This window comes from Schistocerca nitens, chromosome 3 (assembly GCF_023898315.1).
Source record: "Schistocerca nitens isolate TAMUIC-IGC-003100 chromosome 3, iqSchNite1.1, whole genome shotgun sequence".
Taxonomy (NCBI): domain Eukaryota; kingdom Metazoa; phylum Arthropoda; class Insecta; order Orthoptera; family Acrididae; genus Schistocerca; species Schistocerca nitens.
This window is the reverse complement of record NC_064616.1, coordinates 85,256,177-85,262,902: the sequence shown is the minus strand read 5'-3', so window position 1 is coordinate 85,262,902 and position 6,726 is coordinate 85,256,177.

The following is a 6,726-nucleotide window of genomic DNA, read 5'->3' as shown; positions in this document are numbered from 1 at the left end:
TACACAAAAAATCAGTTTATAAAAATATTCACATAAACGCTTTCCATAGCCCAAGAATAAGCAGTTGACAGTTCCAGCAGTAGCACCCAGCAATGGTCAACAGGTGCAAATACCAATAAGTAACATTTTTTCAATAGAAGCAGTCCATCAGTGGCACCCGCAATGTTGAGCAGGTGCAGACACCAACAAGTAACACCATTTCAGTAGAAGCAGTCCATTAGTGGCACCAGCAATGTTGATCAGGTGCACACAGCAACAGGTGACTTCATTTCAGTGGAAGCAATCCATCAGTGGCACCCAGCAATGTTGAGCAGCTGCAGACAGCAACAAGTAACACCATTTCAGTAGAAGCAGTCCATTTGTGGCACCAGCAATGTTGATCAGGTGCACACAGCAACAGGTGACTTCATTTCAGTGGAAGCAATCCATCAGTGGCACCCAGCAATGTTGAGCAGGTGCAGACAGCAACAAGTAACACCATTTCAATAGAAGCAGTCCATTAGTGGCACCAGCAATGTTGATCAGGTGCACACAGCAACAAGTCACATTTCTCAGCAGAAGCAGTTCCATAAAATTCACTAGCACTGATCACACTGTTCATCAGAGTTTATAAGCAGAAATTAAACATGTCCTAGTGGCACCAATCATGTAGAAAAGGTACAAGTAACAGTCCATAATTTTTTTACAATCACTGATCACACAGTTCATCAGCAGAAATTAAACATGTCCTTGTGGCACCAATCATGTAGAAAAAGTGCAAGTAACAGTCCATACTATTCACCATAACTACTGAGACAGTTCAGTCATGAACAATAGTTTGAATGCACATACAATTTCTTTAACAAATTATTATCAATGCTCTTACACTAAACATACAAATCATAATAAACACACAAATGATATCAGGTAATTGTCACATTAACTATTACAGTACACAATAACAGTTAACCTATAATATTTATGGGTGTCAGTGCAAGCCACAACAAACAAGTGAAATAATATTTAGGAGATAGGTTGGGATCACTTCTCTGGGATTATAAAAGGAAAACACACAATACACACTCACTCATCTTTCATTACTGTGTAATTGAATAGTGTTAACTGTGTAAATGCAATTCTGTCGAAATTTTATGTTCATTATGTGTATCAAGTAGTAGTGGCAGCAATGTATAACAGTCAATAATAGTTAGTCAACGTCATAGTCATCATGTCTAGACCAATGTTTGCCAAGCCAGATCAAATTGTACTGTTGCTGAACAACTGTCAGTGAGCCAAGATATGCAAATACTTCCTCTCTTCAAAAAAAAGTGTATACTGCTTAGTGATTTGACAAAGTGTGTGTGTAGACAATCTTCCTTCTACTTGAGTGTTCTAGTCTGCCATCTTTATCCTCCTTGTTCCATATGGACCAACAAAAAAAAATATGCTCCTCATTTACTTTACCTCTTATCCACCAAAACTCCAATAATCATCAACTTAATCTCAATACTTCACTAATACCTTTTCAATACGTCGATCATCAATATCATTTATCTTACCTTTTGTCCACGAAAACTCCAATAATCATCTACTTCACCTAATCTCAATACCTCAATAATACGTCGATACATATAAACCTCAGCACCAATATCATTTCACTTACATAACAACTCTTTCCTCTAGTCAGTCTCCTCGAACAAGTACAGACAAAATCCTAGTGCAACTTCAATTCATCATCCCATACAATCCGAAGACACAGTGTCCACACACAACCTCTGTGTAATCCATCTGACCCAAATTTTCTACTCATTATAAATTATAAGATACATTTTGGTTCCTTGTCCATCATTAAATAAAAGAAATGCATACATGACCTCTAACAGATCTTAGTTCGAATAACTCTCAGTAATTAAGTACGATTACGGAGTGTGAATGATCATAACATTTCACAGTGTGTACACCACTTCAAGAATCATAGCAGAAGCAAACATGTGGAGTATTTTTTGTGTCAATTGTCACTTCCTATTTCAATTGCTCACGAAAATGCAGTGTAATACTGTCAATGGTCTAAACCTAGTTTTGGTCTGTCATGTCGTTAGCTTCCTTCCTATTAGCATAAATTTATACAGCTTCCATAAAACCTCAGCTCATGTGACTTCTATGACTTTCTTTTACTAATGTCGTTCGTCGAATTATAGCAGTTCATTTTCTTATCTTAAATATAGAAGGCACTGAGCGTAAGCAAAACATGCAATAGCGAGTAAATATACCAGTAGAAAACAGAATGTCAACAAGTGGATGCAGCACAATCCCTATAACAAGGCTCTGCCAAGCGAACAATCTACAATTAATGCCATAGTGTGACCTAGTCTCTATGTTTGTACACAGTATATCAGCATTTCTATATACTAAATTGAAGGGTAGTTATGACAACAAAACAGAAATGTGTAAATATGCAATCCATAAGCAAGGCAGCAAATATGTTATCTATCATAATAAACAGGTCATTAGCATCATATCAGCATAAGCAAATAAATGTTTATATGTAATCTTAATAAGTAAACATGAAGGCGCAAGCAGATAAATCACAAAGTATAACTTACATATCTAACCACATCAGCACAATTAATCAGGTGACAATTATAATTTAAATAAATAAGCACAGCAGGCACATAATAGAAAAATATGACATCAGTGAAAAAGCATAGCAGCCAAGCGATGCATAATATATACAAATAACAACCCTGTTCATTAATTAATCATTGTCAAAATCAGTTAATATGCGTAAGCACGTCGCTTCACTAGTAAATTCATAGAACATGAAATTTGCACAAAGTATGAATCACGTAATCGCAAGCAGCAAATTACGTCTGAAGTACGTACCTAAGTGGAATTATGTTACCTGAAAAATAAACTCAATTAACCGTTACCTTTTTTTGTTTATTACTTTCTTCTTCGAAATGACCTTCTTCCTGAAAATTTTCTCCAAAGCAAGTCGTCTTAACGTCGGACACGCACAGAATTTACCTGAAGGTCTTAAATACTTTATACAACCGTATCCTGAAAAATACTGAACGTTAATAACATAATTTTTGAAGTCCTTATAGCTTTATACAGAATTTATTCGGAGAAATTAAACTGTGTATTTATTTACGTCTGTCAGTGCATTCGCACTGAGCGCTCGATCAGCTGTAGGCGCGTGACGTAGGAAGTAATTGTTTGCGGTCAACGACTGCCTTGTGCGGCGCGCCGACTTGACTGTTGCTTTGAGTATGTGCCGCCGCCAAAACACAGCGCGGTACTCTTGCATTCTCCGCATGTTTACGTAGCTGTTGGTTTCTCACAAGTAGGTCATTCCACAAAAATTTTTACGTTTGATATATGATGTATTCCTTTAGAGCGTCGTGATTTAAGAGTTTCTACTTCAACAGTGTTATCATGAATAATTTTGCGAACTCTATATGGACCGTTATAAAGCAGAAAAAATTTGCGACACAAGCCTTTTCCTTTATGAGACAAACGGTGGGACTTAATTAACACCTTCTGGCCAACTGACAAGATTTTTAAACGACCAGGACGTTTCGCTGATTTCTCTCTTCTAGCAGCCGCAGACGCAATATTTCGTAGAGCCAGGTTGACAACTTCAGAATGCCGCAGTTTCCGTGAAGGCGGAAAAGGAACGATTTCAGAAATGCGATTTGTTGGTACTTTATTTTTTAATATCAATAGAGGCGGTAAAGAAGTTGAGTCATTAGGAAGTTCATTCAGAATGTTTTGAAAAATATGAAGATACTGATCCCAAGTTCTGTGATTCTGATGACAATAAAGACGGCACAATTTATTGATTTCCTTCATCCATCTCTCTGAAGCATTAGATTGAGGGTGAAAAAGTGAAATGAAAATTGGTTTAATCTTCCGACGCCGTAGAGTACGAAGCCAAATTTTAGAGCGAAACTGTGATCCATTATCTGATATAACCTTATCAACATGACCAACTTCTTTAAGAAAATGTTTGATGAAAGCGTTAGATACTGAACGAGCTGTTGCTTTGCGTAACGGTGTAAAACACACATATTTTGATGTCAGTTCCACTGCTACGAAAATGTACGCAAAACCATTAGTAGAACGAACCACTGGGCCGAACAAATCGACTGCAGCCATCTCCTTTAATTTCGCTGGAATGATAGGAAACAACGGTGCTCTGTGCGAAACTGTTGGCGGCTTAGCCTTTTGACATAATTTGCATTTGGCAAGAACAGATCGAATACGTTTTTCCATATTACTGAAGTAGCAATTTTCTCGTAATTTATGAAAGCATTTTCTGGGACCAAAGTGCGCATAACTGAAATGTGTGTACCAAATCAATTTATTGACCCACTCATCAGGAATACAAACTAACCAAACAGAGTTGTCGACCGATTTCCGTTTAAAAAGAATGTCATTGCGAACTAAATAATGCTGTCTAATCGCTACGCTTTCCTTTCTCCTCCACTTCTCCTTAATGTCCTTCCAGATTGGATCCTTATTTTGCTCCTTAGCGATGTCCTGGAGCGAAGACGAAATAAAGTTCTCAAACGCCACACCTTGAATGTACATCAAACAATAAATGTTTTCTTTGCAGTCCTCTTCAGCACTTTGTTTCAAACCCATAGGTGCACGTGATAAAGCATCAGCAACAATATTTGAAGATCCCCGTATGTAAACAATACTAAAATCAAATTCCTGTAGGTACAACGCCCATCGTGACAATCTGCCATGAGTTAATTTTGTTGACATAAGAAATTCCAGAGCTCGATGATCGGTGTAAACCTTAGTATGTCTGCCAAACAAAAATGTGCGAAATTTTGTGAAAGCCCATACAACAGCCAAAGCTTCAAGTTCCGTAATCGAATAATTCTTCTCTGATTTAGAGAGAACACGGCTTCCAAAGGCAACAGTTTTCTGTACTACAACGCCGTCATCTTCTATCTCTTGGAATAAATGTGCACCTAGGCCTTTGTATGATGAGTCCGTCGCCAAACAAAAATCTTTAGATAAATCCGGATGTGAAAGAAGTGGAGCAGCAACTAAAGCATCACGAAGTTGTTCAAATTCTGATTGAGCTTCCTCATCCCAACACCAATTAGAATTTTTTCCAGATAATTCACATAAACGAGGTGTGGCCAAATTGTCCAATCTAACAAAGCGTCTAAGAAAATTACAGACACCAAGGAAACTACGAACATCACGTTTTGTGGTTGGAACAGCATAATTACGAATAGCGTCTAGTTTCTCTGGATCAGGGAGAATACCTTCTGTAGAAATAATGTGACCGAGAAATTTCACCTGAGAACGACCAAATTCTGATTTTTCCAAGTTCACTGTCATGCCAACTCGTGCAAAAATACGTAATAATGAATCCAAAATTTTGTTGTGCTCACTCCAAGAACGTTTAGCAATAAGAATGTCGTCAACATAAGAAGTAATATTGTCACGAAGATAAACAGGTAAAATTTCATTTAAACTACGAATGAATGCTGCTGAAGATACAGTAAGTCCAAACGGTAATTTCCGAAACTGGTAACAGTTACCAAAGGCTAAAAAAGCAGTATATTTTCTACAATCAGGGTGGAGTTCTATTTGCCAAAAACTTGCGCGCATATCAATCGTGGATAAAACTTTAATTCCATGGAAATGTTGAAGAAGTTCATCTAAATTTTGTGGACGGTCAGTTTCAGGAATAATAATATTATTTATCTGTCTGGAATCCAGAACCAAACGAATTGACCCATCCTTTTTAAGAACAACGTGTAATGGGCTGGTATAAGGGCTGACTGCTGGCTCAATAATGCCCTGATCTAACATGTATTGAAGTTCATTCTTAACCTTGTCTCTGTAAGCCAAAGGAATAGCGTACGTTTTCCCGCGAAATGGTGTGTGTTCTTTTACTTTAAATAAATATTGTAAGCCTTGTATAGTTCCTGTGTGATGACTAAAGACTGTAGCATGTGAAGTCAAAATATGGTGCAGCTCTTCTTTTGCAACGTCATCCGGCACTTCAGCTTTCTTAACCTTTTCATTAATTAATTCTTCGCTACTAATTATATCCTCCATCGCGTCTCTGTATCTATTGTCATTGTCATGAATATACACACTGTCGTCATAATGCTCAACGAAAGCATCAGAAGTAAGAAACCTTAAACATTTTGTATCTGATTCAGATCTTGCTAAACACTCGAAAAATTTCAAACATTTCGGCATTCCGGCAACAGTCAAATTCACACTTCCTTCTTTAAAGTTCAAAATTGCCTTATGTGTGTTAAGAAACTCCATACCTAATATAATCTGTGTACTGAGTAATGGAACAATAATAAAATTAGCAGACAATTCGTATCCTTGACAAATGAAATTTAGGTTGGTCTGTTGTTTAACTTCGCCGGCCGGTGTGGCCGTGCGGTTAAAGGCGCTTCAGTCTGGAACCGCGTGACTGCTACGGTCGCAGGTTCGAATCCTGCCTCGGGCATGGATGTGTGTGATGTCCTTAGGTTAGTTAGGTTTAATTAGTTCTAAGTTCTAGGCGACTGATGACCTCAGAAGTTAAGTCGCATAGTGCTCAGAGCCATTTTTTTTGTTGTTTAACTTCCACACCTTTTCCAGAAATCGCTCCTCGAATTGTAGTTTTAGAAATAGGTAACACAGGACAGGCAATAGTTCTTTCACATATACGAAAAACTGATTCACTAATGACGTTCAATGGGCTCCCAGAAT